The sequence below is a fragment of the Manis javanica genome, chromosome 12, assembly GCF_040802235.1.
Source record: "Manis javanica isolate MJ-LG chromosome 12, MJ_LKY, whole genome shotgun sequence".
Taxonomy (NCBI): domain Eukaryota; kingdom Metazoa; phylum Chordata; class Mammalia; order Pholidota; family Manidae; genus Manis; species Manis javanica.
Window position 1 is genome coordinate 93522603 of NC_133167.1, and position 16673 is coordinate 93539275.

At 45.0% G+C, this 16673-nt stretch overlaps 1 long non-coding RNA gene across 1 annotated transcript; it reads right to left on the reverse strand.

Moving 5' to 3' along the window:
- Positions 1-1795: 1795 nt before the first annotated feature.
- On the reverse strand, positions 1796-16453 carry LOC118968158 (uncharacterized). Its single transcript, XR_005055663.2, has 2 exons — positions 8598-16453; positions 1796-2013 (listed from the first exon to the last, which is right to left on the reverse strand). It is a non-coding gene; the product is annotated as an uncharacterized lncRNA (long non-coding RNA).
- Between the last annotated feature and the right edge of the window lie 220 nt (positions 16454-16673).

The following is a 16673-nucleotide window of genomic DNA, read 5'->3' on the forward strand; positions in this document are numbered from 1 at the left end:
CACTATGTTTATTGCAGCACTATTTACAATAGCTAAGATATGGAAGCAACCTAAGTGTCCATCAGTAGATGAACAGATAAAGAAGATGTGGTACATATACAGAATGGAATACTATTCAGCCATAAGAAAGAAACAAATCCTACCATTTGCAACAACATGGATGGAGCTGGAGGATATTATGCTCAGTGAAATAAGCCAAGTGGAGAAAGACAAGTATCAAATGACTTCCCTCATTTGTGGAGTATAAGAATGAAGCACAACTGAAGGAACAGAACAGCAACAGACTCAGACTTTAAGAAAGGACTAGCAGCAACCAAAGGGGAAGGGGAGGGGAGGGCTGGTAGGGAGGAGGGAAAAGGGGACTGAGGGGTATTATGATTGGCATACATGGTGTGGGGGGGAGCCGGGGGAAGACAGTGTAGCACAGAGAAGGCAAATAGTGACGCATCTTACTACACTGATGGGCAGTGACAGCAATGGGGTATGGGGGGGACATGATAACATCGGTGAATGTAGTAACTACATTGTTTTTTTCATGTGAAACCTTCATAAGAGTGTATATCAATAATACCTTAATAATAATAAAATAAAAATATCACCAGTGTATGAAGGACCTTTAAAGGCCCCGTGCCAGACCCTGTCCTAAGCACTGCGTGTGTATGAACTCATCTGTTCCTCATAACCCTGCAAAGGGGAAACTATTATAATAAGCTGAAGGAACTGACACACAGAGTGGTTAAGTAGCTTTTGGGGATTTGAACCCAGGCAGCTTCTCTAACACTGAAACAAGTAAGTTACAGGGCATTTACAGCAGCACCACTTCTGTCATGTTTATGTCTTAATCTACCAGATCCAGATGTTTCCCCGGACTTACAGGTATTGTCCATTCCATCCAGTCTAAAGGTAGTACTCTCTAGCCCCAAAGAACTGATTACAGAATAGGATCTGTAATTCATTTCTGGAAACACTGGAACCGGTTTTCTGATATTTCTACAAGAAAACACCCAGATCTGCTGAAATAAAGATAATAAAGTTCCTTTAAATGCTTGAGTGAGTGACTAAGTAAGTATAAGGAATATCCTGGGAACAAATGTGAAGAGGAATCAGAAGCCTGGGAGGTTAGTTGGCACTGACCCTATGGGTACCTTGGGGCCTTCTGATGGTCAAGATGGATTTAACATGTGCATGAGGGCTTTAGGCCAACGTGAAGTGAGAAGTTAGAACAAACGTCTCCAGATAAACCCAAGACCTGGAAGGCTAGACATCCAGAAAGACATGGATGGAAACAAATAAGCCTTCATGTAAAAAACTGTGGCAAGGAGACTTGTCTTCACCGTAGCTCTAGATTGTAGGGAAAAATAGTCTCCCCCGAGAATTTGTGACCATAGGCCTGCCTTTTCAGTCTGGGTTTTGAATTCACATTACCTTTAGCAGGAAACCCAAGCTGAGAAATAAACAAAGTTGTCCCAGGGTACTTGGTAAAAAAAGACACAAAAAACAAAAAAGAAAGAAACAAAAAAACCCCACACAAGTATTCCCTGCACACAAACATCATCAACACAGGCCCCACAAGACTCCTAGAGATGAAATCCTGCTGATTCTGAATACATAATCCAACTACATATATGAGCACCAGTCAGCAGTAAAAACAACAGGGTTCTTAATAAATAACAGAAGAAATCTAAAATATGAACAAGTAATGAAAGGCTATAGAAAAAGAAAACAGGCATATTTGAAAAAGAACCAATTCTATTACTTATACATATACCAATACTACTATGGTAATGAAAATAAATACACTGAAATTAATAGTTTAATGGATAGATTAGACAGCTGAAGAGAGAAACAGTGAACTGGAAAATAAAATTCTGTCAATGTTCAAAACACTGGATGAAGACCACCTTCCAGATCTGAAATTAAGGCCCTTCCGGCCTTGTCCAGGAGCAAGTCCACCCCTCACAGGATGACTGGCAGATGTCAACTCCGACCTCAGACAGCAAAGGTGTCCAAGTCCTGTGCAGGGAGGGAGAGGGAGTGAGCCCCATGGACTCCTCCTGGGAGGGGCGTGGGTTGGCATTGCACCTGGTGAAGCCCCCAGTGCACAGGAGGTCATGGTTAAGGCCAGGTGATCTCTGGTGACCTCCATGGTGCCCAGGATGTTGGTACACTGTTGGGCACCCACACATGGGGTACCACGCAGAGCAAGGCTGTGGACCAGGAGGTCAGGTCCTCCCCGATCCCCGCACTTCAGACACTTGGGTTGAACTACACACACTGCCCCCTGAGTGATGGGTGTGAACGTGATCTTGCTTCCTGACCCACCCCCACTCCGTCCAGGTGGAGGTTTCAGCAGCGCCCCAAGTCAGACTCAGGATCACCATCCCCATGGCTGGCCTGAGCCCTCGTCCGCAGGCAGGCTACGTAGTCAGGCCTGTCTCTGTGTGGCCACCACCCCTTCCTGAGGGACCCCTGAGAAGCGCATCTTAAGATGGGCACACACATTTTAGTCTGTGGACATGTGCCGCTGAAACCCAGACCACCACTGGGCTGAGCAGCAGACAGCATGGCGGTGGTGTGCCCTTCCATAAACAGTGGCTGGGAACATGTTCACATGACACCCACAGTGACCAACACGAGGAGGGAGGGAGCCTCGGCTGAGGGAGATGCTGGGACCCTGGTGGACAGCAGTGGAAATCCCTGAGGCAGAACACAATGTAAGACCAAGAGATAGGGCCTCAGCTGGAACGTGGCCCAGCACCTCTGCCTGGACAGGCCCTCACACACAGAGAGGGCCCTGGCCTGGCCCTGTCGCGTCACCTAGGTCGGCCGCAGGGCCAGGTGGGCCTAGAGTGTCAGGGCTCCGGCTGGGAAAGGCCTTTCCCTCCTGCCCCACGTGCCTGCGCAGGTGACATCACTTCCTCCGGCAAAGCAGGGAGGCAGAGCAGGGCTCTAGAACCTGGCGGGCCGCCCCCCCCACCACCACCTAACTGACCTGCCCTCTGGGCAGGGCCCCTGTTGCCCCTAGCGACGGAACTCTACAGGGTTCTAAGCAGTCCCCTCCGACCACAGACACTGGCACTCGGAGGCTGAGCTGTGGAGGCCCCACAGCCATGGGGGGCCTGCTGCCTGCCACAAGACCCATGTGCCAGCTGATCCTGGAGTGCCTGTGGGGGCCTCTCCTGGCGATCGCTGAGAGCTGGGGATGCCCAACAGGACTCCATGGGTTCCCCTGGGAGACCCTGGCCTGTTGTGAGGGGCTGCTTTTCATGGTAAGCAGAGGATGGAAATCGCGAGGCCCCAGGGCTCAGGGCAGAAGCTGTTCTGCCCACCATGAAGGATCTGGAGACCGTGGAGACACTGCAGAGACACTGCAGAACGAGTGACTCCAGCCGATGACACCGGCAGGCCACCTGCGCGGGAGGCCAGTCCTCCCACCGTACAAAGCCTGAGCTTGGCAGTGGTGGCCACACACCTGATGCTGTCCCTTCAGATCACTCTGGGCCTTCTGGCAAAGGGATGGGAGAGCCAGCCTCCTACACTTCCCAGGGCCACTGATGAGAAACTGACCCTGCGTGCATCACAGAAGGATGGAGAACAACTTGGGAAGAAAAAGCTATATGATTGCGATGGAAACACTGCTTTTCCAGAAAAGGGCAGAAGTGCTCGCCCAGAACATCGCAAGATGCAGGCAGAAGCTGAAGGAAGAGGAGGAGGAGGAGGAGGAAGGACTGTTGGGGTGGAGCGCATGCGGAGCAGGTCCTGAAAGAGGGAGTCAGCCGACTGCTGTCAGTGGCTGAGACGCTGCTCCACGCCGTCCTCGCACTTGCGCCCCTGAGACTCCTGGATGGCGGGAGCCTGGAAGTCAAACAAAAGCGGGAAGTGGGAAACAGCAAACACCCCGTCCCCGGGGCAGAAGCGGCACTGAAGGCTGACATGCACGATGCTGACTCCCCTGTGTCCCCTCAGAGTCCTGAGAGAGCCAGATCATTGAGGCAACAAAAGTGAATGAAGAGCTGAGAAAACAAACAGCCGCCCTCCAGGCAGAGGAAACATCTCTGCAAATCCTACAGCTGGAAAGAGAGAGTCAATTTGAGCTGAAGCTCCAGATTCTGCTTGAACTACACCAGGACCTTATCACGCAACCTTCTCAGGTTGCCAAAATCACTAAGGAGGAAAAGAGGTGTGCAGAAATTGAGAAGAAACTGATCGACTTGTTCAGAAATTGGAACTCCAAGTTTCAGATTCTCTAGCTGCACAAGAAGATAGCTGAAGACATGGGCAAAGGATTGGAGAGAACCAGGTCCTTCTACCAAATGGAGTTTTTCTTGCATGAGAAAAGGGCTCAGAAAAGCTGGGAGGCAGCCGTGCAGACCGAGAGAAACTTCACGAAGCTAAGAGAAGGAGACAGCATCAGACAAACGCTGGCCGACGCCCAGGCCCACCTGCAGCCTTTCCCAAGTGGCACTTCTGCTCCTGTTGCTCCACCTGCAGCCCACGGAGGCCACAACGTGTCTGGGGATCCCCTGAATCCTCAGGGCCCCCCAAGAAGGAGGAGGGTGTCACCGTGAAGGCCCAGGAGGCAGGGGTGACCTGCAGTTGTGATTCAGCTCACGGCAGCTGGGTCCTGACCACCCACAGCCACGGCACAGCTCTGCAGGTGTTTCTGTAATAAATAATTTTAATTTATGTCTTTTGGGTTTAGCTACTGTTATTTAACTGATACTACAATTCCCTTATCCAAGTGTTAGGGAGAGTTCGGTTCAGTGACACAGGGAAGTCAGAGGACACAGTAAGGAAGGAATTCATTAAAGTGAGAGTGTTAGGGAATGACAGAATAGAATAATAGAGGAAGTTCATTGAGCAACTACTCAGCGTGGGGCACAACCCCTGCTAACTCTGTAAGCCAGGGTCACCTGGCGTCCAGCATCTGCTTGGATCTGCAAGGTGGGCGTGGGAACTAAGTCCCTCCCACCCCAGGCTCTGGGGAGCCGCAGAGCACTGGATGGAGGGAGATCATGTTCTGCGAGCTTCTTATAGGTAAAGAAGGGAGACTTTCAGGCAGGTTACTAAAGAGCATGACTGTGAGCTGCAGGTCCCGGCCACCCAGGCGGCGATAATTTGCAAGCCCAGGTCTGAGCTCTCAGCAGCCCCTCCTTACTGGTCTGAGGTAGAATAGAGTGAGTTTAAAGCCAGAGATTGGAGGATTAGGATGACACAGCAAAGTAACAAACCACTTACTACTGGAAAGGAGCAGAGACAGTGCGTTTAAGTTTATTTAAGGCAAAAAGAGCACAACTGGAGAAAGGGAAGTGTGGGCTGCCCCAGAGAAGAGGCTCCCTGAAAGGCTGGGAAAAGATGAAAAGGATACACACCTAGAAAGTGCGGGTGACCCCGGAGAGTGGAGCACCCCCTGAAAGGTTGAAAAGAGTTTAAAGTGAAAAGGTTACGCACTCAGAAAATGCGGGAGACCTCAGAGAGAGGAACACGCCAGAAAGCTGGGGGTTCCGCCTTTTAAGGATTCTTTAGGAATGTGACTAAGCGCTGGGGGTGCAGACTTGTTAGGTGATCTTTGAATACTTAGAATTAACACAAGGAACTTCCTGCTCTGATTTCTCCCTGGGATACAGGCGTCTTGGTCTGGGAGCAGATCAAACAGCTTGCCTGCCCAGCCCCCAAGGTGGGCTGCGTTATTGTCTGTTTGCTAAAGAGTAAGTTAAGAATCGTACATTTTTAATTTCCTGGGTATTTAAAATACAATCCTTAAGATGGAATCCTTCCTGCCTTTCACTACGTTGTTTAAGGCTGGGCCTGCAAGCTAAATTAGGTGCCTAGGTTATAAACTACTTAATTAGGGCTGGAAGGAGAAAAAAAACAACATATAGGTAAAGGTTAAAAAGTAAACTGGGCCTGCATGCTTAACACAATAAAGATGTGGGCTATGTTGAGGTACCTTCGTTTATCTGGGAAATATTCAAACATTCCAGGCCAAGTTGCTCTTGGCTTTTTGAGCTTTGATCGATTAATTTTGGGTCTTTTTAGTGGACTTTCTGGCCTTTTTCTCTTTCTACCCTGCTCATTTCTATTTTCCTGCCTAATACAAGTAAGCATAGCATTATAATTTTAAGAATATTTTTCAAATAAAGTTTCACTCAATAAAAAAAAAACCTGTGTATTGCTTACAAATGGCCATCTGGCATCTTTCTCTCTCCTGCCGCAGCAGAAGTGAACGAATCCACCCCCCAACCTCTCAGGTCCAGATAAGCCCTTGCTTGCCCAGGGAATTACCCACTGATACGGAGATGCACTAAAGCTGGTTAAGAGCTTCTAGAAATACTGTAATTTTGCCTACACTTCCCAATCCCACGCCCCCTTCGGATCTTTGCTAAGATGCCATTTTCTCTGAGAGGGTTTCTCACCCACCCAGATTGCTCCCTTTCCCTGCTGTGTACTTCCACACACTCCCTCTCCTACCCTAACCCTTGCTACAGTCCTTCATTACCTCCATCATCTAGGCTGTAAATCTCTGTCTGCAGGGATAACTTCCGTCAAGTTCTGCTCTGCCCTGCCCTGGAATCCTTGGTGCCTGGCACACAGAAGACACTCAACAAATCAACTGTATCCACAGAATTCTGTCACCTATGACTGCTGGGCCAAAAGAGATGGTTAATGCATTTCGGTAAACAAGTTTGTTTTTTTTTTGAATGTTTGGTTTCCCCAGCATAGAAAACAGTATGATAATAGGTAACCTGCTCCAGGTATTTATGACCAAGCAGTATAGTCCTTGGGGGTAACTCTCTATGGTAATAAGAGGGAGGGATGGTTGCACTAAGTATACATCTAATTGTAGACCGGGACTGAAGGGCCCCCACCAGTAAGATGGCAAACTTCCGGCTTCTCTTCGGGGTCCTCGGTTCCCGCAGGCGCCACCTGAAGCCCAATCACCTCTCGCCCCCCTCCCAATCCCAGCACCTAGCCAACAGCCACCAGCCCCGTAGAAGTGACACCTCAATCAATTCATGCCCCTTCCTATATAACCCAGCACCTTTCCCTAATAAAGCGGAACTCTCCGGTGAATTGCTGCTGTGTGTCGCTCCTTTCCTTTCAGGGACTCTGCAGCAGCTGCCTCTTCTGAGTTCATGGTAAGGTGAGTGACAAACAGCACGAATCATGGTGTGGTGGGAATGAATTACTGCTGCAATTAGTACCTGTCTGTGTAAGCAGATACCCAGGTTCTCTTAATAGCTTTCTTTGCTGCATCAACCCTTCCTGAGAAAAAGGCCAGAAAGCCCAGCTGTGGAAGAACGGCCCTATGGTAAGGCACAAATCTGTTCACCGTGCCCCATTTCCAGATGGACGGTGGCTCCCAGTGACTGATTTAAGGGGACTCCTGCTGGCCCTCTGGCAGCCTGCACAGGCTGGGGCTCAGACACCACCTCATACAAACTCCCATCTCCTGCAGTCACTTTATGGTGGAAGTCATGTTACCAACTTTGGTGGGCAAAGGGGCCCACAACTCAGTGCGCTGTTAGGAGGCATCCTTAGAGTCTCTATACTAGGTCTTTGTCTTTAATTCTTTCCACAGAATAAGGTCCTAAACACTGTCCCTGGTCTTCCAATGGCAAATCCACTTTGATAGGTTATAGAACAAAATTTGACTATGAAAAACCATGGTACTATGATCATTCTCTATTTTAAAAGGGTATTGACACAGCCGGAATCAACTGAGGCCCTTCAACATTTCATGGGCTTCCCTTGTTGGCACAGGGCCATTTATATGGCTTCTCCCCCTGCACTGTAAGTTCCAAACACTAGGGACCTTGCTGGTCTTGTCTGAGGCTCTATCTCAGCCCCTGGAAGAGTGCCTGGCCCACAGCAGGTACTCAGTTAAATATGTGTTATGTAAATGAAGGAAGTTTCATCAGATTTCTACATAGTAACACAAAAAGAAAATACAACATTCATCGTTTATAAAAAATCCTAGTAAAATACACATAACGTAAAATTTATCACATTAACCATCTTTAAGTGTGCAGTTTAGTAGCACCCAGGTCACTCACAATGTTGTGCAACCAATCTCCAGAACATTTTATCTTGCAAAACTGAACCTCTATTCTCATTAAACAACTCTCCATTCGCTCCTCCTCAAGCCTCTGCAACCATTCTATATTTTGTCTCCATGAACTTGATTTCTCTATGTGACTTATATAAGCAGGATTACACATTATTTACCCTGCACTGACTTAATGACTTATATATACATCCTGACTGACTTATTTCTGCCAGCATAACTTCAAGTTTCATCCATGTTGTAGCATGTGTCAGAATTTCCTTTTTAAGGCTCAATAATATTCCATTGTACACATATACCACATTATGTTTATCCATTCATCCATCAGTGGACACTTGAGTTGCTTCCACCTTTTGGTTATTGTGAATAATGCTGCTATGATAACAACATTATTTCTAATTTATTCTATTTCATCCTGTATGGTGATTGGCCACCTACAGCAAGAACCTACTTACCATCCATATCATACTACCAGAAAGTATCGTGATATCATGCCACGTTATTAAAAAAAAACTTGCTTGAGTTTTACCTTCTAGAGCTTTCAAACCCTTCTTGGCTTAGCGTCACGGCTGCCTCCTTTATAAACGTGGGAATGCACAGTGGGGGGGCGGTGCTCCCGGCAATCAGCTGCTGTCACTGTCTTACACAGCCTGTTTCTCTTCAACTGTCCATTCCTGTCTTCTGTGGAGCAAAAATATTTACCATGCCATAGACTAGGTTATTAAGGTCTTTGAGGCAGTTTTCAGTTTGATGCTTTCTTTCTTTACAAGTTTTTTCCCCCCAAAATGTATACTACGTGGAAACTATGGCAAACTCCTGCATGGAAAAACCAACTGCTATTATGATAATAATGCCTTCCAAACTAATGTAAAGATTCAATCTAATTCCAATAAAAAGTTATACTGGGATTAAATGGGTAATTTCAAAGTTCATTTGGAAAAAAATGAATGACTGAAACACAATAAGAAACTTTGGACAGGCGCAGTGAGGAAAGGGCCTGCACACTCCAGCTGTTAAATGTAACATAAAGCTGTAATAATTTAAACTGTGATGTAAGCACTAGACTAGGAAGGTAGATCAATAAAACACAGTTGGGACCAAAAAGTAGACTCTTATAATATTGAAATTTATAACATAATAAAGTAGAATTTCGAATCATGGAGCAAGGCATGACAATTCAGTAGTGTTGGGTCAATTGCTTAACTTTGGGAGAAGAAAAAATATAAGTTCCTACATCACAAAATAGGTGGAGTGCACGCTTACATATAAAAAAGAATCCTAGAAGAATTAAAAGGAAGCAGAAGGAGAGATAAATACATAGGATGTGGAAAGATTTTCTAAGCAAATCATCAAAGATGGCAATTATAGATAAAAAGTTTGATAGACTTACCTAATGGAAGCTTGACATTTTTTTATTTCACAATGCCTCAAACAAAACCAGGACAAATCTTTTCAGTGGCAGAAAAGAGGTTAATATTTCATATCTCTCTGACAAAGCAGGAAAAACATTAAATATCACAGTGAAAAATGGGCAATGAAAATGCACAATCACAGAAGAAAATAAACATCTAATAAGCTTACTAAAAAGTGATCAATTAAATGACCCTTTTATTCACCTAAATGCAAAATAAAACAAGGAAAGTGGAGGTAGGGTAAATAGTATATTTCTGAGATGGTATCACGATTTATTTTTAAAAGCCTGAAATACATGCCTTCCCTTTGATTTCTCAATTACCCTTCTAGGTATTTGCTCCAAGAGTACATGGAAAGATTTATCTGTAAGGATATTCACTGTAGTGCCCTTTATACTAAGTAGACTATAAAATAATATTGCAGCATGAAACAAATTAGGTTAAAAATATGTCTATAGAAATATTAGAAGGAGATACATCAGAAAGTTTGCTGTTTTTGGAGTGATGGGATTTGCAATTGATTTTTATTTTCTTTGACATTTTATAAATTTTCAAAATCTCCTTTCCTGAGAATTTTTAAAATTTGAAAATATTACTTTTGTAAGGTCACAGCCAGTTAAGTTTCTCATTTTCTCTGACTTTGAAGTCAAGTTCCATATTCTTATCACACAAATTTTTACTCCATAATTATTCATGTACCATCTTTAATAGCACCATCTTATCTGGAAAGTATAGAAGAGCTGAATTTTCTTCTGATGTAACTTCAAGTCAGTCAGAAATGCATGCACAATAAACAATATGCACATCTTCTAGGAAGAAAATTGGGCTGTATTTTTCTGTATTGCCAAGTATTTTTCATGTTTATTCATTCTATAGAGAGATTACTTTAGGTAGAAATAAATAGCAAGGGCAAAATCCAGCATATTAATCAGTCATGAGTCTCAAAGTTCACCTTTGGCATTGATTCTGAACTTCAAGAGTTTGTTTGGCAAATATGTTGCAAACTGGTAAACAATGACTATACATCCCTTTTTCTCGTTTTTATATTATTTCTTCCTTCAGAAGGTCATTTTTAATAATATCATGTTCATACTACTGGTGATGCCATATACTTAGAAATATTAAGAAACTTATTTTCTCTTTTTCTTCCTGGAACTCTAAACACACTTCCCCGTGGTTGCTAAGCAGGTAACAAACACAATACTATGAGTGGCGTAATGTTATGTTTACAATGTCATGCTATGTGAATTCTGAATATACGTATTAGACCTAGTGACACAGGCAAAAACTATATACTGCTAGTCCATAAACTTCAATAAGGAAGTTTAAATTAGATTAAAGGAGAAATTTTAGTCTAGAGAGAACTAGTTTAAAGGGAATTAGTTTAAAGGGAACTATAGCCCCAACCCCAAACCCATAGGATTTAATTTTTTTGGATAAAGTTAATATTAATAGATTTAACAAGCATTTGTTTTGACTGATGGATCCTCTGAACTTGAGAATGAAAAAAGGAGTATTAAAAAATGTGTTTCCCTCCTTATTTTCACAGCAAAGATGATTCCCCTTGGCTGCAGAGTTACAGGACATGTTCATTCTCTGCCACTTATTGCTAAGAGTAGGAAACAGTGTAGACTGTGCTGGAAAGTTCCTTGGCCTGTCTCACTCCTGTTCACAGTTCTGTTTCCCATCAAATGATAAGAATGGGGTGAAGTTCACTGAAATAACTACAATATGAGGAACAGGGGAGTTGTACATCACTAGTATCTAGACACTGATTTCACACGCACAGCCTATGGAAACACGCAGAAATGCCTATCACTCACCTCATGATTGGTGTGAGATTTGTTTCATCTAGGAGCTACAGGAGGAATGTCAGAACAGACAAATGTCTGAGCCTAAGCATTTGGGAAAGACCCTGTTTTCATCTCTGTATTCTTTGCCACCTCTGTGTTGCAGAAACAGCTCAAAACAGAACCTGTTCAACTTGCAAAACTTGTCAGTTGTTTCTCAAGTTAGATGCCATCAGTCAGGCATTTTATCAGTTTTTCGGTTCACCTGGATCAGCAATAACATATCGTGTAAACAGCAATGGGCAGACTGCATTTCCTGACCCTGTTACACCTCAGAGAGCCCTGGACAAAAACCAACAGTAGAGGGCTGTCCAGACAGATATGGACTCTAACTTCCTTCCTCTCCCGCTGTGACTTGGGAGGTGCAGGGGGCAGCAGCGGCTCTCAGACTGACAGGGTAGAGGGTGATCAGCGCCAGCTCTGCCAGGAACAGCCCCGAATGTCAACCTGGCGCTGCCTCGCACCGCTTGCCCTTGGGCCAGTTGAGCCCTCAGGGTCTTAACTTTTTCCCTCGACTATAAAATGGAGCAGTTCGTTACTACGCAACCTAATTGTTATGAGGATGAATGAGGTGACCTCTATAAAACAGGTAACATCGCAGGCACTTAAAATTGGTGTCTTTTATTAATATTCACTAAACTGGATTAATCTATATTTGGGTGATACGGTGCTTAAACCTCATCATACACACTTTAGTGTTTCAAAAATTTACATTAAAATGAGAAGCTGTAAGAGTGTGATGGAGAGTAGTGTGTCCATGTTGGTGATGTGGGAGGACTTGAAAGGCAGTATTTAGGTGTACCTGGTTTTCTGTCATTATGGGGTATAAGATAAAGAGACAACAAATGACGCAGTGGCCTGAACACAAGTCCGTCTGGTCTACAGATCAGCGTAGAGCACGGCGCAGTAACAATACCCGGAACATTTGGTTCCATGTGTCTTTAGACCTAAGCTATTTATTCTGTAAATTGGATTCAAGTGTTGAAAGTCTAAATGGTTTTTTAATTGATTTAGTTTTGCAGGAGTTACCTAAAATTTTAGAAGTTGGTTCTGGCCAATTATGACACAGAAGTCTAAAGCTAAGCAAATTTTTTTTCTCAGCATAGAAAACATAATGGAGCATTTCTGAAAGTAGGATGCTTATAGGCAATTGGATGATTTGAATATAAAATTCCAAATTTGAATGACACTGTGTTAAAGTACAGCCAGTACAATGAGGAAAGCAGAGAATCAAAAGAAAGTGAACACATTAGGATTAGAATCTCTCTTTAAGAAGCCAGGAAGGATAACCAGTCCATCCCCTATGCTACTATCAGACCCCAGCCACATGTTATTTGTGTTTTTGATGTAAACATGTTTTAAATTGCCTGGACAACTGATTTTATTGGAGTGCAGTTCATGAACAGTTCTAGTCATCACGTTCCTTGGCTGCCGGCTCTGCTGAAAAAAACAGATTTAGTTAATTGCAAGCTGTTCCCCCTCTTCTGCCAGGGGAATACCTTCCGCTCCCATTGGGATGAGGCTGGCTTCAAAGAATCACTCAGCTGGGAGATTCCCCAGGGGAAGTAACGACAGGATTCACAAGTCCTGCCCAGGCCACTCCTCGGCCACATCCCCTCTGAAAAGTTACTTTTTGCAGGGACAATAAAACTTAGCTCCCACAGGCAAGGGTGCTTATCTGTAAGTGCTCAGGGGAGAAGGAAGTGCCTTGAGAGAAACCTATAAAGTCTGAATTTTGGACTGCATGACAAGGCAGGTGAAGGCGAGGAAGGACACTGGTAAGAAACGACATTCTGGTGACCAATTTGGCTAGTTTAAAATCCATTTGTAAGAGACTTTAGAGCTTTGGGCAATGTGTATTTTTACATATAATTACATCCAATGATAACCACTCTTCACCATACATGTAACATGGTTTCTATCTTAAAGTACCCAATCAGTTGGCCTTTGCTGCACAGAGATTACATCAGAAGTTCATGGCTTCAAACAACCATTTGTTATTTCTTTGAATTCTGTGGGTGGGCTGGGTGGTACTTCTGATCCTGCCCGGGGCTCTGTCCCGTGGCCATGTCTGCAAACCTTGGGCTGGGGGCTGGGCTCGGCTGGGAGCCTTCCTTAGGATCCCACATCTGCCTGGGGCTGCTTCACAGGGGGTTTCCTGGTTCTAGCAGCAACAAAGGGCGGCCCTAATGCACAAGGCCTCCTTCCCAGGCCTCTGTTCATTCACATGAGCTCAGTCACCCGGCTGAGCCCAGAGTGGGTGCCGACGAGGATCTTCCCAGGGCAAGGGTACAGATGAGAACCAACCGTCTATCGCAACTCTGTTCGGCTATCTTTGAATGGGATTATCAAAATATCTGAGGAATATTTACAATCAAAGAATAGAATTCATCTAGATCAGTACTGTCCATACAGATACATGTAATTACATATGTATATATGTATTCATAAATATAAAAGTGATTTTAAGTGTTCTAGTAGCCACATTAAAAAGAGAGAAAAAGAAACAGATGAAATTAATTTTACTATCAGATTTATTTAACCCAGTATATCCAAAATAGTGCCACTTCAACATGTACTTGGTATAAAAATTTTTAGTGAGAGAGTTAACATTTTTTTTGTACTAAGGCTTCAAAATCTAATATGTACTTTATACTTACGGCACCACCCAGGTTCAGGCTCGCTCTGTTCCAGGGCTCGGTAGCTGTATTGGGTAGTCGCCACTGTACTGGAGAGTGCAGATGCACATGTTAACAGTGGGCCAGGGAGGAGAAGGGGGGCGGGAAGGCTGGGCTTGACTGACAGTCTGTATGCAGGGCCGTCACCCCCTGCCAGCCACACACACACACACACACACACACACACACACACACACACACACACACATGCCTGGCACCACACACACACATACACACACACATGCCTGGCACCACACACACACACACATACACACACACATGCCTGGCACCACATACACACATACATGCCTGGCACCACACACACACACACACGCCTGGCACCACACACACACACACATGCCTGGCACCACACACACACACACGCCTGGCACCATACACACACATGCCTGGCACCACACACACACACACATGCCTGGCACCATACACACACACATGAAATTAGATAAGAACCTAAATTTAAAGGTAGAAATATTGCAAGAAGGAAGCAAAATAGGAAAAAATAAATCCAATTCACAAGGGTGGCAACAACTTAATAGGATTTCTATCATGTTGTAATGGGTTAGAAATGACTACAAATTCTTTGTCACTCTGTCCATCAAAAGCTAGAGTCTAAGTCCCCCCCTTCCCTCACCCCACACTGACTGGGGTTTGACCACGTGACTTACCATGGCCAGTGGGACCCTGGCAGGTACGACATCGAAGGGGCTTGATATGCACGTTCACTGGCCCCATTCAGGTAAGCAAGCTAGTCTAGTGCATGGAGGATGAGAGGAAGCTTGCCAGAGAACCAGGACACCCAGGTGAGAGCTGGCCCCGGGGCCCCTCCCCGTGAGAGTCCCTCCTGGCCCTTCCATCTCAGTCTGGAGAAGGCAGTGCTGTGAGTGAGCCCAGACACAACCAGCAGAGAACCACTAACCAACTGTACAGAAATCATAAATAGTAAACCATTCGTTCTTGGCGTGGTTTGTCGAGCAGACAATGAACTGACACAGAAGAACACTGCCATACAGTCCTGGAGCAATTATTTCATCGCATTTCCTGCTGAGAAAGGGATACGTGGAGAGGTTAGGTGAGGGGTGACATCGGCAGGCTTGTGTGCGGAAATGTAGTTTCCATTAATGCATCAGTGTATTCAGCCCTTCGCCAAGCATTCCCGGAGTGCCGAGCCCACTGCTGGTGACAGAGAGATGACACAGCTCAGTTTAGAGGAGAATTAGAAGTACTCAGTCATGCAGAGAGAGAAACCCTGATTAGAAAGGTTCAGGGTGCTGTTTCCGGGGACATGGGGTCACAGTGTGTCACAGAAGTGACATTTGCACTGGGCCATGGAGGATTAGTAAGATATTTTCGAGCCAGAGTAGGTTAGGAAAGAACATTCTAGGCAGAGATGGAAGGAGCAAAAAGCCCAGAAATGTGCAGGCCGAGCCTCGCCTGGGAGGTGTGAGCGCTGTCCTGCCTGGTGATGGCCGGTCTTGGCGGGGTTTGCCTTACCTTCTGTGGACCGAATCCTTCTGGTCCGTTTCGGACTGCCTTCCTCCAGAGAATCCCAATTGCAGCTCTTCTCAATCCCAACTCCTTACCATCCTTTTTGCAAGAAGTTCCAGCTGCAGTCTGTGACTTTTAAAAGGACACCTTTTGTAGTATTTCGCTAGAAGGGTTAGAATTTAGACTTTGTCGCCTTTCTGCTGTTTTCTCTTTAATATGATATAAATTTCACTGCTGATGAATTTTATACTAAGGGACAGGGGAGCATAATCCCCAACAGGAGATGATCTGCCCTTGTGAAATGAACTGATGTATTTCCTTCGGGACAGAAGATGGCAGAAGAGGGCTCTACTGCTTCACCCTTGGTCTGTTTACCACATTCCTGCTTGTCATCGAAATACGCCCTTTAACTTGCTTGCAGTGTATCTGAATATCATTTGCTGGAATTTGGCCCAGAGTCAGGCGTTCCTCATTGTCTACATATGTAACTAGGAAGGGTGTTTCCTGGGAGTTTTAAAATGCCAGCTTGCAGGCTAGCTAAGCTTTTCATCCCTGCAGATAGATGGAAAAAAATGTATCAAACACTGTTTTTATTTTTACTAGCCCACATCCTCATTCAGACGTTGCACTGTTGAGAATATTAAGGAAATCAGGTTCTTTTCTGAACACCTGACAAGCTACTTGTTCCTGGTGAACTTGGACACAAATGGCCCTTTTTAAAAAGGCTTCATTGTGCTATTTCAGTGCTTATAGTAAATTTGGATAGAATGTCACAGCAAGCCATTTGGAAAGAAAGGATGCGAAATCACCTCCTCTCCTTATCTTGTGAGTTAAAACTATGTCCACGTTGTCATACCTGCTTCCTTCTTCTCATTTCTATGACTATTTTCTTCTCCATTTAGTTTGCTTCCATTTTTGCCATTTAAAAAATTTGTCCTGCTGTTTCTTTGGTTTTCCTGAGTGGCACCACCCACCCACCCACCCACCCACCACTGTCCTGGACACACATGTGTATTCTGTCAGGTGCCCCTAACACCACAGTGTGGGGAGCCCCGTTCCTGGATGCCTACCACTTCCTGATGCCTACTGTGTGCCAGGCACAGTGCAAAACACTCGCTCACACCAACTCACCCGATCCTTTCCAAACAGGATGCTGAAT